We start from the raw sequence: 19,227 nt of genomic DNA on the forward strand, positions 1-19,227 counted from the left end.
GATTAATTGAACTTTTCAATGTCATGTTTAAATCTCGATTGTGCCCTCTCAAGTTTGTGACTGGGATGTCGAGGATCACAAACAAGGTGTGAATAACCATGCAAATTAACTTGGTACCCTTAATCTTTATCACCTAATCAGTAAGCCGGTTACCCACACACGCTCCACCGATCTATGATAAACATTAAGTCACCCTTTTCCACTCTTACTAGTCCATGTTAGTGTGTTAGTTACCCACACACACTCCACTAATGAGTTGGTAAGGTAAAAAGTGTAATTTCATGGGTTAGCACCAATTTCACATTTTCCTAAAGTAACTAAGAATGGGAATTTATAAAAAGTTTAGTTACTTTATATTTATCATTATACTTTTAATGAGAATTATAGTCCTTGTCTTACCCGTTCGACTAACGACCCTCCACCAGTCAAGGAAGCGGTGGACGAGAGTGGACTCCATTAAGCTGCCATTTTATAGGCAACAACCTTATACCCCCCTTATAGACCGGCCTGGTGAATGAGGCCTACTAACGGTAAAACTGACTTGCTCTTTATATATATATATATATATATATATATATATATATATATATATATATATATATATATATATATTAACTTATAATACTATAAAGTATAAAGGTTGAATTTTAACTTTTAAAACTCTAGGGTTTGGAATTAAAGTTTTGTAAAGTGACTTTACAAATTCCAAAACTTGAGTGCAAGTTTTGAAACTCTTCAAAACTTTTCAACTTCATAACTTATGAGTTTAATGGTTTATTAAATTGAAGACTCTTCATTTTATGTAACCTATGGTTCTTTAATGACTCTTTAAAGAAATGACTTTTGGTAATCCATAACTTGAGGACATATTATGGACTCCATCAATAACAGTTAGATCAAGAATTACATCATCAAACAATTTGCAAATAATTCCTATGATCTTACTAAAACTCATAAGCATGAACATTCATATCAACTATTTCAAGAAACATATAAACATATATAAAACTTGAAAATTTGATAATAACCATTGAAAATGGATTAACATAATCGTTACACCATCAAAAACAGGTTTTATAAGTTCAAAACAGTTTAGGGTAATGATTTTAGTCCATTTCCAGCAGCAAAACTCGAAAATCTGCACACTGGGGCTCCTACTCGACGAGTAGGATGCATTTACACTTGGGCTCGTCGAGTCCCCCCATGGACTCGTCGATTTCACTGTGCAGATTGCATAATTTCGACTTTTTTCAAGCAATTTGCATCAAATACAAAGAAAACAAGCCTAGGCTCTGATATCACTGATGGGTTTTGAGCATTCTAACACTCCTACGGTGTACATGCAACTCTAGAAACCTTGGATCTATGTTTTCTCTAATATTCATGTAAATTTGATTTTTCCAAGGTTCTCATCCTAACTAGCATGGCATGGGGTACTTGTAATATAAAAATTAGTAGAATGACATACCTTTCTTGTAGCTTGGATTCCTTAAGACCTTGTGAGCTTAGCACGCCAAATGTGATACCTCAAATGTTTCACACAACACCAAAACTCTTAGAATAACTTGAGTGAAGAACACTTTCACTCAAAATCGGCTAGCCCTCCTTATTCTTGTCTTAGTGCCGATTTTGCTCCACATGAGGTTGCTTATATATTGTGTCACATGTAGGGTTACACCATGTAAACCCCAATGTGCATGACTTTTCATTTCCCCCATGATCCATGGGTTTTAACCTCGATGGAGCATCCATGGAGCACCCAATGGGTCCTAGCCCAATCTAGTGAATCATGAACTATAAGCCCACTATACAAGAATGAATGATTTACAAATCAATCCCCATATATTTACTTAGTCTCTTTTTTATCACAAAATTAATTCCAAATTAATTCTTGATCAATACTAATTAAATAATATGATTAATATATTAGAACTTATAATATATTAACAAACCATAAGTGTCCATTTTCTCATTTTGTCTATCCAGTTGTTATGATGCCATGCAACCCAAATGGACCATGCCAAATCGGGTCAAGCATACTAAATATAGTTATGGACTTAGACACCTTATCCAACAGTATGGACATCTGCTTGATTGCTTGCCTATTATGATTTTGATGACCATCAAGATTGTAAGCCTAGTATTGTGAACATAACCTAGGGCTAATTAGAAAATAATTAAATTAGTGTGTGACTACATATGATTTAATTGAACTAACCAATTTAATTAACTACCATTACAAGTCTTGCTTGATTCGAATTGAACACTTGTAAACTCTTTAATTTAATCACTTGGTCACTGCTTGAATTGATTTGTTTGCTAAATGATTAGTAATAGTGAGCATGAACCTAATCACATTAGGAATCGGTAATTGATGATATTTTAATTCATTGCACTTGCCACGAAATCAACCATATGAATAAGTGAATCGAATCTAAATGGAAGCCTCTTTAATCTTGTTGAATCTAGTTGTCTTTTGTTTCTTCTTTTAGTCATTAATTATTATTTGCTAAGTGTTAAAATAATTTCTTAAGTTTCTAGTCTTGTAAAACTTGGTTCGCAAATTACACCATTTGTTTGCAAATAAAACATAATATAATGGTAAAAAAGGGTATCGATCCTCGGGGAAATGGTTGTATTCAATCACCAATCCAATCTAATAGAAGTAGTTTAAATAAACTAACTAACTACAATTAAACTAAAATGGAGGGTGTTGTGATTGCTTGAAAACTAAAAGACTTGAAGAACTAAAAAGCTTGCAATTAAGCAAGATGCTCAAATATTGGGGAGAATTTGTTAACCAAGGCAATTCAACACAATGAATATTTGTATGTTTATCATTAGGATTTAATATGAAGCTTATCATTCATCCCAAATTGATTATAGCAATCATGAAGCATGATATGCCAAGATTCCTCGTAGGTAATATGGAGATTGGGGAAGCCCACAGCACACCTTCTTAATCAAAATCAAGGATTCAATTGAAGCAATTGAACCCAATAAGTTGATTAGCCTTAAGAATGAAGGAATCCCCAATTCCTAGAGGATGTCAATGCTTACACATCCATAAAGGAGTCATGATTCATAAGCTAGAGATGATTTCTACCCTCATAAAACCCTTGTTCTAAGTAAATTCAATGATTCAATGCTAAACCAAAAAAATAAACCAACAATTGCTCATTCAAGTACCAAGCTCATGATCAAAGTATTAAAAAAGCATAAGAAATATGAACTAGAATCATACACATAAGATAAATGAAAATTAAGCATGAATCCTTCAAAACCCCACAAACATCCAAGGGTTTTAGCCAAAGTTAACTAAAATAGGGAAACTAGTCACTCATGGCAACAAAATAACAATTACAAAAGTGTTTTTGCATTAAGAATCTACCAATTACTTAGAAAGATGAGAAAAAGGAGTATCCAAGCTCACAAAATCGCCTCTCCAGGTCTCTAATGGTGGAAAATCGAAGTGTATCTGATAAGATCCAACCCCCAAGGTAAATGGTAAACAAAGTGACCAAAATGCCCAAAAGTGTGCAGTTGCGTGGGTACCCGCGCAAGCGTTGCGCGGTTGAGATTCCACCATCGCAAGTGTTGCTAGAATGCTATTGGTCCATTCTTCTCCACTACCCAAGATTCCCTTGGTCCCCTCCATGACTCACATTGTAACAACCCGGTTTCCCAGGTATTATCCATTCTTATATTTTGGTGATTTGTGAGGAGACTCGGCAAGTTGGAGCCCAAACTTGCCGAGTATGATCGCGGCTATGGGCATGGGTTTGCGTATGGACTCGGCGAGTCCAAAAGTGGACTCGGCGAGTCCACGCTGTTTAATGAAACCCTAATTCCCTGGGTTTGGAGCCTATTTAAGGGCACTTATAGCCTCCCATTACGGCTACTAGTCCCTTGAGAGAACCCTAAGAGAGCTAAATCGTTTTGGGAGAGAGGAAGTCACTTTTAGGCCTTTGTATTCCTTTTTTAGCAAGAAGAAGGTGGCAAGAGCAAGGAGGAGGTGAGATTCCAGCAGATCCAGAGTTCAGAGGCTTCATTTTGAGGTAATAGTTCGAACCTCCTTCAGTTTTAGGGTTGATCTTTAGAGTTAGGGTTTTCTAACCCCCTTTGGAGAGTGATTATGTGAAGCAAATGGTCCCTCTTCGAGTTTGTGCCTTGGATCTGGACTCAAAGAGGTCCAGAGACCCTAAACCTTGGAGCTTTTTGGGTTATTATGGAGTTATTGGACCTAGGTTGTCATTTTTGGGACCAAATCTCCTTTTGATGCCTTGTGGGGGTTATACAAGCATCAAGTTTCGAACTTTACGTGACATTCATGCTCGGGAAGGCCAGATCTATGGTTTGGGGAAGCAGATCTGACCTCAGAAGGTCAATAGAGTTTGTGCATGGCATGAACTCGCCGAGTTGTTCTTGAGACTCGGCGAGTAGGATTGGGGTTTCACGCAAATTGTTCAGCGAGTAGACTCGCCGGGTTGGGGGATGACCCAGTGAGTCAGGGAGAGTCAATAGAGGGCTGAGTCAAGCCGGAACTCGCCGAGTTATTCTTGAGCCTCGGCGAGTTGAGTCGTGGTGGCCCCGCGATTCATGCCAGGTGGAACTCGTCGAGTTAGGGAAGTACTCGACGTGTCAAGAGAGGATCCGTGGGAGTCCGTGAACACGTATAGACTCGCCGAGTCGCTCTAGTGCACTCGCCGAGTCCGGTCAAAGTTGACCGTTGACCATTGACCATAATTGACCAGTGTTGACTTGATAAGGTTAGTCAACCTTAGTTGTGAAAGTGTTAATTAGAGATATATTGTGTTATAGGAGGATTATAGCTCGGGGGATCGAGCGCGAGTGATTTCCGAGATTTGCGAGTTGTCGAGATACGCGAGGTGAGTCTTCTCGCTATACTTTACCTTGAGTAGGTAATCAGAGTTGTGTGACAGAGTGTTTGTATGCTGTATGTATGTTATGTGTTGTACTGCATTATTTCTATGTGATTTATGTTGTGCATGTTTATAGAGTTGGAACCGGAAGGTTCACAGAGATAGAACCAGAGGGTTCACAGAGTAGGGTCCACGGACCCATAGAGTTATAGCCTCGAGTGGCTAATATGTGTTATGTGTGGTATTTTGGGGAACTCACTAAGCTTTGTGCTTACAGTGTTTGGTGTTATTTGTTTCAGGTACTAGTGATGACCGTGGGAAGGCGCCGGCTTGATCAGTACACACACGGAATTTTATGTCATGAGATCTTGGGATTTTTATATGGCATGGATTGAGTTTCAAACATTGATGTTTTAATGAATATTAAATGAATTATGATTTTATAAAATGCAAAAAATTGTTTTGAAATTTACGGTGTTACAAGTTGGTATCAGAGCCTTGGTTTGAGGGATTCGAGTACACCTTCGGGCGTATTTGAACTCAAACTGAGGATTTGAGAAGTATTTTCAAAAAGAGTAAAAGATTTTTGGAAAAACGCAGAGCAGAGTTGTGTGTACGATCAGTCCGCGCCCGAATGGTGATTTCCTAAAATACCCTCATGTTATGTGATATTGATATGAATATGATGTATTCTCATGCTAGAGTAGGCTAGGTACTCCTATTAGGACTAGAGTGGCCTGATTTGTGATGCCTTAGCTTAGGGAGAGGTGAGCTGCTATGAGATGCTTGAGAGTGAGTAGGTAGCAGCGAAGGACTTATGAGAGATCTGCTAGAGAGTGGATTATGTATAATAGAGTACTTGGAATTTGGGATCCGAAGTGGAGGACTTGGGGTGTATTCTGATACGGTGCGGACAGTAGTATTGGGCCCGTACTACTGAAAGCACCAGGGTGGTGTACAACCCAAGTAAGAATCTTTGGAATGCCAAGGATCAAGGAGGAATGAGCTGTCGAGTGTGAGTATGCTCGAATGGATTCTAATTTATCATATGTTGTATTTCAGAGGTAGATCATGGTGAGGACACGTCTTATGCCTGAGAGCAGTGGGGCCAGTGATGAGGAGATCCGCCAGATCATCCATGAGGAGGTGGTTGCGGCCATCAGGGAAGAGATACCAGAGACGTTCGGGTATATTAAGACCATGTTGATTGAGACTATCGACGAGCGTTATGCTGCTCTTTCTGAGGCTGTTGTTGCAGCGGCCACCGCATCTATTGTTGCCGCGAGGCCGCAGGGTGGTGATGCGTTGCTGTTCCGAGAGTTCAGCAACACAAAACCGCTGGAGTTTGATGGGACCCAAGACCCGGTGGCAGCTATGAGATGGATTTCTGACATAGAGGGTTGTTTCTTCACTTGCTCATCTCCTGAGCATTTGAGAGTTCGGTTCGCGTTGAACCAGCTTCGCTTAGGAGCGAAGGACTGGTGGAAGTTTGTGACGGCGCACCTTACGCCTGCTGAGCTTGCGGCAGTGACCTGGGAGAGGTTCACTGCCATGTTCCGAGATGAGTACGTTCCCCAGTTGGAGAGGGAGTGTTTGGCCCAGGAGTTTCTGACCCTCAAGCAGGGTACTGAGTCTGTTACAGTGATTACCAGGATGTTCCACGAGAGGGCAATGTTCTGCCCTGAGCACGTGTCCACTGAGCAGGCACGTATGAGCCGATATTTGAGTATTTTGAGGCGAGACATTCGGGAGTTCGTGGCGAACTCCTCATACCGGACATTTTCCGAGCATCAGGCAAATGCCCGGAAGAGGTAGATTGAGCTAAAGACTCAGGCCAGGGAGGAGGCAGAGTCTCAGGGGAGGGATCGGCGACCGGCACAGTCCCAACCGGCAGCCAAGCGGGCCAAGCCCGCTGATCCCAAAGTGGGGAGCCAGAAGGGCCGCACTTGTGGAAAGTACGGCAAGGGTCATGATGGAGTATGTAGAGCTGGATCTTGCTACAAGTGTGGCAAGGAGGGGCATATGGCCAAGGACTGCCCCAAGGGGTTTGCAGTGTGTTTCCACTGCAACCAGACCGGACACCGGAAGGCGGAGTGTCCGCAGTTGCGGGGATCAGCTCAGGGAGCACCTCAGGGATCTGCCCCTGCTTCCATTAGAGCTACCGAGAGTCGGCCAGTGAAGGCCGAGGCGCCGATGGCACGAGGGAGAGCCTTTCAGTTGACCGCGGAGGAGGTCCGCGCAACGTCCGATGTCGTGGCTGGTATGTATTCTTTCGTGTATTTATTTTGATGTTGAGATATTATGCTTATATTATGTTATGCGTAGGTACTTTTCTTGTGAATTTTGTACCTGCCTTGGTGTTATTTGACTCGTGTGCGAGTCGGTCTTTTGTATCTTTGGCTTTTAGTCAGCATATCAGTGTTAGTCGTGAGGCATTGAGTCGGCCTCTGAGAGTTTCCATAGCTGACGAGAGGGTGATATATGCCACGGAGGTTCTCCGAGGGTGCGTGTTCGAGATTTTCGGTGTTGAGTTCCCGATTGATTTGGTTCCTATTGCGATGGGTGATGTCTGTGTCATTGTGGGCATGGACTGGTTGAGCAGATTCGGTGCGGTTATCAACTGCGAGCGACAGCTGGTGACCATACGAGACCCTAGTGGGGGAGTCCTTACGGTGTACGGCGAGGGTACACGTTCTGGGTCAGCGTTTTGTTCGGCCGCTAGGGTGAGGCAGTGTCTTCAGCAGGGATGTAAGGGTTTTGTGGCGTATGTGATGGATACGCGAGTGGATTTCGAGAGGCCGAGGTCAGTTGAGGAGGTTCCGATAGTGCGTGAGTTCCCGGATGTATTTCCAGAGGAGTTGCCGGGTGTGCCTCCTGTGAGGCAAGTGGAGTTCAGTATCGATTTGGTTCCGGGGGCCGCGCCTATCGCTAAGGTGCCTTATCGCCTTGCACCTCCAGAGATGCAAGAGTTATCATCGCAGCTTCAGGAGCTACTGGGAAAGGGGTTTATTCGGCCAAGCAGCTCGCCGTGGGGAGCGCCTATCCTGTTTGTCAAGAAGAAGGATGGTTCACACCGGATGTGCATTGATTACCGGGAGTTGAACAAGCTGACGGTCAAGAACCGTTACCCGTTGCCGAGGATCGACAATTTGTTCGACCGGTTACAGGGAGCATCTTGGTTCTCTAAGATCGATTTGAGGTCTGGATATCATCAGATGAGGGTGCGAGATGAGGACATCCAGAAGACAGCATTCAGGACGCGTTATGGGCATTACGAGTTTGTGGTGATGCCTTTCGGGCTCACCAATGCCACGACAGTGTTCATGGATCTCATGAACCGAGTGTGCAGGCCGATGCTGGATCAGTCGATGATTGTATTCATCGACGACATTTTGGTATATTCGAGATCTAGAGAGCAGCATGAGGAGCATTTGAGGGACATCCTCGGAGTTCTGAGATCGGAGAGGCTTTATGCCAAATTCTCCAAGTGTGATTTCTGGTTGCGAGAGGTCCAGTTCCTGGGTCATCTCGTTAACCAGGAAGGGATATTGGTCGACCCGACCAAAGTTGAGGTGGTGATGAGTTGGGAGGTGCCGAGGTCACCCTTCGAGATCAGGAGTTTCCTAGGGTTGGCAGGTTATTATCGGAGATTTATCAAGGATTTCTCTAAGATCGCAGTACCACTCACCAGGTTGACCCGGAAGGGTGTCGCTTTTTCATGGGGCCCCGAGCAACAGGCCTCCTTTGAGACGCTTCGCCAAAGGTTATGCGAATCCCCGGTGTTAGCCCTCTCGGAGGGGATGCATGGAGGACTTTGTGGTATACTGCGATGCATCGATCTTGGGGTTGGGAGCGGTGCTGATGCAGAGAGGGCATGTGATAGCATACGCATCGAGGCAACTGAAACCTCATGAGATGAGGTATCCCACCCATGATCTAGAGTTGGGGGCAGTGGTGTTCGCCCTCAAGATTTGGCGTCACTATCTGTATGGGGTTCGGTGTACGATATATACGGACCATAAGAGCCTGAAGTATTTGATGGATCAGCCCAACCTAAATATGCGGCAGAGGAGGTGGTTGGATGTGGTCAAGGATTATGATTATGAGATTCTGTACCATCCGGGCAAGGCTAATGTGGTAGCCGACCCCCTGAGTCGCAGGGCGGAGAGCGCCCCATTGCGAGGTGTATGTTTGCGATTGACCGTGATGGCTCCGGTGTTGGACACCATTCGTGGAGCGCAGGCTGAGGCCGTGAGATCAGAGAACCAGAAGAGGGAGCGAGTTGTTGGGATGGTATCGGAGTTTGTTACCGACGGTCAGGGGCTTATGACTTTTCAGGGGCGTATATGGGTACCGTTTGTGGGAGGGGCACGTACCATTTTGATGGAAGAGGCTCATCGGTCGAAATTCTCGATCCATCCTGGGGCTACTAAGATGTATTTGGACCTGAGGAGGGAGTACTGGTGGCCCTGTATGAAGAGGGATGTTGTGTGGTTTGTTGAGAGGTGCTTAACCTACCGTAGGGTTAAGGCCGAACACCAGAGACCGCATGGTAAGTTGCAGCCGTTGGAGGTTCCTGAATGGAAGTGGGAACAGATCACCATGGATTTTATCACCAAATTGCCAAGGACTGCTAGGGGAGTCGATGCAATTTGGGTGATTGTGGACAGGTTGACGAAGAGCGCCCACTTCCTTGCTATTAATGAGAGCTCCTCCGCAGAGAAGTTAGCAGAGATGTACGTGAGGGAAGTGGTATCTCGGCATGGGGTGCCAATCTCGATTGTCTCAGACCGGGATGTACATTTCACTTCCAGATTCTGGAAGAAGTTTCATGAGGAGTTGGGTACTAGGCTGCATTTTAGTACCGCATATCACCCCCAGACAGACGGACAGAGTGAGCGGACGATTCAGATGCTCGAGGACATGCTCCGGGCATGTGTGATGGATTTCGGGGGGAGTTGGGATACGTACTTGCCCTTGGCAGAGTTTTCCTACAACAACAGCCATCATTCGAGCATTGGTATGCCTCCCTTTGAGCTGTTGTATGGGAGGAGGTGTCGGACCCCCGTTTGTTGGGGAGAGGTCGGACAGCGTGTGATGGGCAGTACAAAGATCGTGCTTCAAACGACAGAGCAGATCCAACAGGTCAGATAGAGGTTGTTGACCGCTCAGAGTCGTCAGAAGAGTTATGTGGACAGACGCCGATCCAAGCTTGAGTTTCAGGTCGGCGATTTTGTGCTCCTGAAGGTCTCTCCTTGGAAAGGAGTGATTCGATTCAGGAAGAGGGGCAAGTTGGGGCCCCGATATATTGGTCCATTCCGAGTGGTCGCGAGGGTAGGCAGGGTAGCCTATCGTTTGGAATTGCCAACAGAGTTGGGGCAGATTCACGACACTTTCCACGTGTCACAATTGCGGAAGTGTATAGCCGATGAGTCGGCAGTGGTTCCATTAGAGGATATTCAGGTGGATGCGAGCCTGAATTATGCTGAGAGACCAGTGGCAATCAGAGATCGGAAAATCAAGGTTCTGAGGAACAAAGAGGTACCCTTGGTTTTGGTTCAGTGGCAGCATCGGAAGGGGTCCGGAATGACTTGGGAGCCGGAGCGTGAGATGCGTGAGCAGCATCCGGAGTTATTTGCAGAGCGAGACTTCGAGGGCGGAGTCTAGTTCTAGTGGTGGAGAATTGTAACAGCCCGGATTCCCAGCTATTATCCATTCTTATATTTTGGTGATTTGTGAGGAGACTCGGCGAGTTGGAGCCCAAACTCGCCGAGTATGAACGCGGCTATGGGCACGGGTTCGCGTATGGACTCGGCGAGTCCACACTGTTTAATGAAACCCTAATTCCCCAGGTTTTGGAGCCTATTTAAGGGCACTTATAGCCTCCCATTGCGGCTACCAATCCCTTGAGAGAACCCTAAGAGAGCTAAATCGTTTTGGGAGAGAGGAAGTCATTTTGGGCCTTTGTATTCCTTGTTTAGCAAGAAGAAGGTGGCAAGAGCAAGGAGGAGGTGAGATTCCAGCAGATCCAGAGTTCAGAGGCTTCATTTTGAGGTAATAGTTCGAACCTCCTTCAGTTTTAGGGTTGATCTTTAGAGTTAGGGTTTTATAACCCCATTTGGAGAGTGATTATGTGAAGCAAATAGTCCCTCTTCGAGTTTGTGCCTTGGATCTGGACTCAAAGAGGTCCAGAGACCCTAACCCTTGGAGCTTTTTGGGTTATTATGGAGTTATTGGACCTAGGTTGTCATTTTTGGGACCAAATCTCCTTTTGATGCCTTGTGGGGGTTATACAAGCATCAAGTTTCGAACTTTACGTGACATTCATGCTTGGGAAGGCCAGATCTATGGTTTGGGGAAGCAGATCTGACCTCAGAAGGTCAATAGAGTTTGTGCATGGCATGAACTCGTCGAGTTGTTCTTGAGACTCAGCGAGTAGGATTGGGGTTTCACGTAAATTGTTCAGCGAGTAGACTCGCCGGGTTGGGGGATGACCCAGTGAGTCAAGGAAAGTCAATAGAGGGCTGAGTCAAGCCGGAACTCGCCGAGTTGTTCTTGAGACTCGGCGAGTTGAGTCGTGGTGGCCCCCGCGATTCATGCCAGGTGGAACTCGTCGAGTTAGGGAAGTACTCAACGTGTCAAGAGAGGATCCGAGGGAGTCAGTGAACACGTATAGACTCGCCGAGTCGCTCTAGTGCACTCGCCGAGTCCGGTCAAAGTTGACCGTTGACCATTGACCATAATTGACCAGTGTTGACTTGATAGGGTTAGTCAACCTTAGTTGTGAAAGTGTTAATTAGAGATATATTGTGTTATAGGAGGATTATAGCTCGGGGGATCGAGCGCGAGTGATTTCCGAGATTTGCGAGTTGTCGAGATACGCGAGGTGAGTCTTCTCGCTATACTTTACCTTGAGTAGGTAATCAGAGTTGTGTGACAGAGTGTTTGTATGCTGTATGTATGTTATGTGTTGTACTGCATTATTTCTATGTGATTTATGTTGTGCATGTTTATAGAGTTGGAACCGGAAGGTTCACAGAGATAGAACCAGAGGGTTCACAGAGTAGGGTCCACGGACCCACAGAGTTATAGCCTCGAGTGGCTAATATGTGTTATGTGTGGTATTTTGGGGAACTCACTAAGCTTTGTGCTTACAGTGTTTGGTGTTATTTGTTTCAAGTACTAGTGATGACCGTGGGAAGGCGCCGGCTTGATCAGTACACACACGGGATTTTATGTTATGAGATCTTGGGATTTTTATATGGCATGGATTGAGTTTCAAACATTGATGTTTTAATGAATATTAAATGAATTATGATTTTATAAAATGCGAAAAATTGTTTTGAAATTTACGGTGTTACACACATGATTTGAAATTAGCCAATTACCTTGAAGCTTTAAATATGGATAGTCCATGCCCAACATAAGAATCCATGACCCATCTTCAAAAGCCCACTTCATCCAAATCTTCAACTTTTTAAGCCCAAATCTCCTTTGATGGATTCGTAAAGCCCAATAATGCATCCAAAAGCCCAACTGTCGTCAAACCGCAACCGCAACAAGCTTCGAAACCCTGCACAATATCTCATGCAAAATAGAAAGTACCCAACACGATCCATGATAAAGAAAATAAAGAATATACAATGCAATACTAATAAAAATAAATAAAAATACTAAAATAAACTAATAAAAATAAGGAAATAAAATAAGCTATCACTAGAGAAAAACCCTTTCTTTAATTTATTCTTTAAAATTAGATAATATTAGTAATAACATTGATTGCTTATCGTTCCCTGTGTTCGATACCTTACTTACCTTCACTAATCTGCTAATCGATAGGTACACTACCTTCCGTGTGTTTGTTTTTGTGTTTAAGTTAGTTAGGATTAAAACTATTACATTTTACACGTATCAAAACCCTTACTCGTTTTCTGAAACAATCAAAATTTAAACAAGGTTCGGTTGACCCAACCTTTTTTCCCAAGAAAGATGGTGACCATTTAATGATGGTTCAGATTTGTATTGATGAAATCATTTTCGGATCCACTAATCCTAAACTAACTGTTGAATTCTGAAAACTAATGGAAACTAAATTTGAAATGAGCTCAATGGGTCCTATTAACTTTTTCCTTGGTTTAAACAGTAGACAGAGTGAAGAGGGGATAATCATCAACCAAGAAGCTTAAATGAAGACCTTGCTAGCGAAATTCGGTATGGTGGGTGATTCAGAGGCCAAGGTTCCAATTGAGTTCGGAACGAAGCTTACACCATCCTTGGACAAGCCGACAACAAATATCACTCTATATCAACAGATGATTGGGTCTTTAACGTATCTAACAATGAGTCGTCCAAATATCATGTTTGATGTTTGTTATTATGCTAGGTTTCAGGCAAATCCATGTGAACCTCATATGATTGTTGTGATAAATATTTTCCTATGCCTCAAAAGGACAACTTATCTCGTAATTTGGTGTCCTTCTAACTCCAGATTCTTTGTGCAAGCATATTCTGATGTTGATCTTGGTGGATGTGGTCTCGATCGCAAAAGCACTTATGGGGGATGTCAGTTTCTGGATGACAAACTTGTGTTGACAATCTAAGAAGCAGACTTGTGTCTCTCTATCTACTGCAAAAGCCGAATACATCGCAGCTATGTCGTGCACCTCCCAAGTTGTATGGATTAAGAATCAACTAAGGGACTATGGGATCAACATGAAGAGGATTCCACTATATTGTGATTCAGAAAGTGCAATCAGAATCTGCTATAACCTAGTGCAACATTCAAAGACGATACATATAGCACTGCGATATCATTTTATAAAGGATCACGTTGATGATGGAAATGTTGAAGTACATTTTGTTAGATCTTGTGATCATTTGGCTGAAATATTCACAAAGGCCTTACCTGAAGCTACGTTTAATCATATCTTACAAGGGCTTGGAATGATAGAAGTTGACACAGTTCCGAAATCCCCTTCGTAATCGGATTTTACTATTCACGTTCCGAGCTTCGGAATGGTTCATATTTTGCTGTTCATCAGGGTTTCAGAATGCTTCTGTATACTTTGTACATTATGTGTCTTCCGATTGATTCCGAGCTTCGGAATGCTTCGAAAGTTACTGTTCATTTGTGCTTTGGAATTTATTTTCTTTAATTTTTTTTTTCGGAAAATCAAAAACTCACAAAAATATTTTCTTTATTTCTGTTTTATATTTTTCAAAAAAATCCAAAAATCACAAAAATATTTTCCTTATTTATGTTTTAACTTTTTCAGAAAATCCAAAAATCACAAATTTTTTTTCTTTATTTCTGTTTTATTTTTATTTTTAGAAAATCCAAAAAAAATACAAAAATATTTTTCTTTATTTATTTGTGTATTTTTTCAGAATACGTTCACAATTCAGGTACCAATTTTTGTTACTACAATTCAGAACGATGTGGCAGGTATATTTCCGAATCTATGTACTAGCTAAGTGTCCTTAGAAGCATGTTGTCCTCAGCCTCTGAGACTCTATGTTTGAAGCCTTAATGAAACTTTCATTCCAATCAGTTATTCCCAATTAGGCTGATAATTCACATAAGTCATTGAGCTACCTTACTCTTCTCACATTGAGTTAAGAGATGTCTGCTTTGTCACTAATAGATAGCAGAGGTACTCTTTCTCCTTCGGAACCAACCTCCTATTTCTCTATCAATTTCACATTCATAAACATAACTCTTGAGACTCTCAGTAATTACCACTGAGGTTTATGGTTACACAACATCTGTGTTGATGATCTTAAAACCGTTATTACCATGATTTGAGTGAAACCCAAAATCTGAAACCATTTCTGAATTGACGGTGAAAAATTAAGCGTTCTAGAATTTTCACTAGTGAATGAATGATTAAAACCTTATTGGTTAGTACCATTATTGTGTGAAATCTCTTTTTTCTTTTTGAGTGATCTTCATGAAATGTTCTTGACCTAAGACGTTTCTTCCCAAAAGATCCAGATTTTTATTTTTCTTGATATTTCCTTTATATCCAACCACTCAAAGGATATCCAAAGCATACTTGTTCTTATGGCTACACTGGTCAATCAAGTACTTCTTGCAGATTTTTGAATTTATGTTGAGTTTCGGAATTTGGTTGAAGCTCAAGCCACCCTTGCAGCCTACTTAAAAGAAGCCTTTCACTATTTCTAAATAAATAGATGATCGTAATTCAATGGGATGCCACACAAGCACTTCCGAGTCTCTCTTGACTCGGGATAAGAGAACATTGTTCGGGATCCATCTGAATTTCATGTCAATTTTATTTGACATCACTGAATCCTAAAAATTTAATTTGCTTTATTTCTTTTTCTTTGGCACACTCTTGCACAAAAATCTTTATGATTTTTCCAAGTCTGTTTCTTATTCCGATTGATTACTGTTATTCACAGAACAAGTTATGGTGGAGTGACATCTTATTCCAAATGAGTTAAAACTAAAATTAGTTAAACAAATAGGAGTATTTCAATCATTATTTTTTTATTTGACTTAATCCATCAGGGGTATTTCAGTCAATATTCTTTATGTGACTTAGCCCATTAGGGGTATTTCAGTCATTACTTTTTTATTTGACTTAACCCATTAGGGGTATTTCATTTCTTCCAGGTAATTATCCAAGTGGGCAACCACAAAAACAACAAAAACGAACTTTTCCATTGTTTTCCATTTATAGGTTATAGGTAATGACAAATCTGGGTATTACATGCCTCGTGTATTAGATTCTTCTTTTTTGTCCAATGTCCCCAACAGAAACATTGGGGTTTATGTATTAATGTTTAAAAAGTTTGACTTTGTCATGTGGTCCCAGGAAGAACATCAACAAAAAATATGGCTATTACTTCACGACACATGCACATTTAGATTTATAACAAGAACATTTTAATTTAACCAACATTTCATTCATGGGTTTCTGTTACATCTTTACATCTATTACACAAGTTAAAACATGATTTCTACCTACATCTTACTACATAAGACTACCATAACTTGTGATTACCATCAAAAAGCTGATTATCACAACAACATGATCACAAAAACACCAAGCATGACCACCAAATACTACCACCGGAAACCAAAAGACAAGGAACAAAATGCCTTACTAATAAGGAGAATAAACCATATGCACATAAAAAAAATAGAAACCCAGGATAGAAATGTTGTAACCTAAAGTTCTTCTGTCATTTTAAGAACTTGTAGGTTAACACCCCTACAATAGCAACAACAAAACCCCAAGAACCCATTTGACTTTGTTGCACTTGTTTTTACCCAAGACGATGTTGACATATGACACTTGTAGTGAACAAAAATGCTTCTTTAAATCAGCAACCACGTTAGGTAGATCGAGCTGACCTGCCCTAACATCATTGACTTCATGGTTTAGGGCGTCCAAGTCTCTAGTGATGATGTGTCGTAGTTTATGAAGGGCGTTTGCAATCTCTTCCCTCACAAGCGACACCTCCAACTATGTCTGCAACAGATTGATCACCATGTCATCATTGGTGACTCCGTTGGAGACATTTTCAGCCGTGTATCGACTATAGTTGGGTGACCAATTGTGATTTGGAGATGATCGTGAAGGCATGGTTTTTGTGATTGTATTGAAGTTTAGGGTACCAGGTTTCAAGTTGTGCCATTTTAGGGCACAATCTTCAACTTTTATAAGGAGGCAGGGGGAACAATGTGAACGTTGCCTCTACGTTTCACATTCCAAAACGACGTCATTTGGGTCATTGGACGTAAGTATAATTTCGTCATGTCTTCAATGATGTGGCATGGTTACCGGGTGTAATAATTAAAAGGGACTAAATTGCTTGGTTGCAACACACTTCCTTCCCTCATAAAACCACTTAAAATGTTAAGTGACTAAAAGGGTAAACACTAGAAAGTTCATAGAGAGTATGTGTCATTTTCTCTAAAATAAATTATTTAAATGACTTTATATAATAGTTTTAAATATAATGCTAAAGAAAATCTAAACCCAAACAAATAAAGAACATTTCTAATAGACGGCTAAGTTGAGAGTCAAGCAAATGGTATATTTGAAACTTGAAAAAAAGAATAATAGGTTAAAGTTATAAAAATAACTACTTATTTTTTTCATTTGTCACACATTAGGCAATCACATTTGTCACACATTAGGTAATCAGATTATTTGTTTTAAGTAACCAAGCCATTATAATTTATACAAACAACAAACATTTCACTTAAGTCGCTTTTTTAACACAGGGCCACAACACACATAAAGACTAGAACAAACACAGATAACGGATACAAAATAAAGTGGTGTTCGTTTTTACTGCAAAAGTTTTTTTGACCTCTTATGTTTGCGTTGTGCAGACAGCACGCAGACGTTTGGTTTCACAGATTGTTTGTTTTTTAGAAGATCGTAGACCTAGAAAAGTCTGCGCGTCCTCTTTTTGGCGCAAATATAGACCTATGTCTTCTAACATCCTCTAGTCTTTTCTTACCTCTTTCACATTTTGTATTTAACTTTTAAAAAAGTTTTTTTTTGGTAATTATTAGTCATTTTTTATTTTTTATACATTTATCCTCCTTCTTTCTTTTTATTTATTTATTTGCTACTTTATTTATTGTTTTTTATATCATAATTATGTATTAACCCAAATGTTTATGTATATGATTATGTACATGTTTTTCTATTCAGATAATATATTTATCCAAATAATTTTAACATAGTTTAATAAATATTTTTATTTTTGTGCATATTTACATTTAGTAGATAAATTTGGTAACTTTTTTTAATGTTATTTAGGATAGAAACAATATCATCGATTAACTAGTTTATATATATATATATATATATATATATATATATATATATATATATATATATATATATATATATATATATATATATATATATATATAATATCAAAAATCTTAAATTCATTGATTTTTTTATTATTGAATCCCAACATAGTTTTAGCCCTTCGAATCATCACATTGTCAAATATTATATCAGTTTCAGTTTATTATTTTCGATTTGTTGCATTTTTATCAGATTTTTTTTATCGATTTGGTTTTTGCTCACCGCAAACTATATTTGTGAATTAGTTGTATGCTTTATTTAGTCACTTAAGTTATAGTGATGAAAAATTTAGCTTTTGTTTAAAAAAATGGAATATCTAAATCTCAGTTTATTTTAACAACATGCAGACATTAAAAAACAAACAATCTTTTTATTGCAGACTGCAAACATTTGGTCCACCTATTTTACAGTGGAGATTTACAGATGTGGTCCACAGACTGCATATATTTTGTCTCCGAAAAAACAAACAACACCTAAGACATTTGATACCCAAACAATTGCTTAAGAGATGAATTATAACAACTGATCCACATATTCACCAAAATATATATTATTCATAAAAATGTTTTCCGTTAATATTGGCAAGAGACATATGTCCGTCTTCTAAGATCAACATAAAACATAGTAAAAAATTGCTTACACTGAAAATGGTTTACCCCATAATTAACGAAAAATGATGGTTATTTTCAGTAGTAAAAAAAGCAAACCCACCTAGAGAAATGGTCCATCAATATATATATATATATATATATATATATATATATATATATATATATATATATATATATATATATATATATATATATATATATATATAATCATCATAGGTTATGAAGTTCTTCAATAAGGTTTAATGCATAACAATGTTGTGACTCGAAAATCTATGAACATAGATTTTACAAGAATTAGTTTTGCAATTCAATAGTAACTTGCACAACCTAGTGCTCATTTGCCTACAATATCAATGTAGTTGAATTGTTTAAAAAGTTAATAATAATAAAAATTATCTACTTAAATAATAAGAAAATGTGAAACTTATGAACAAACAAATAAACATGAAACGTAAAATAAAGGGATGATTCCCACAAAAGAGTTAAATAAACAAACGCACAAAACATGTAACATGTTTTTACTTATGAGCAATAAACCTTTTAAAAAAATTAAAAATACATATAGTTGGTGGATGGATGGTAGGTGATTTCCACCAATCATGCATTGATTCATTCTTGCACAGTAGATACACTGTATGTTGCCTGTTGAAGAAGAGGCAAGACGCATCTCTCTCAGGCAGCACCAATTGAGACAAATGCTTTAAGTGGCTGAAGCTTATCTGTGAGACATTTCGTCGAACAGTTTGTGTGCGATTTCTTACAGGGTTAGTAATGGAGAACCACGTTTCCATTTTTGATGATGCTAATGCTATTGCTATCCCCCTCAGAGACACAGAATGATTCCTCAATTGAGTTCTTAACTCTTAGTCA

This window comes from Lactuca serriola, chromosome 4 (genome assembly GCF_051521515.1).
Source record: "Lactuca serriola cultivar US96UC23 chromosome 4, Lser_US96UC23_V15, whole genome shotgun sequence".
NCBI classification, from domain to species: domain Eukaryota; kingdom Viridiplantae; phylum Streptophyta; class Magnoliopsida; order Asterales; family Asteraceae; genus Lactuca; species Lactuca serriola.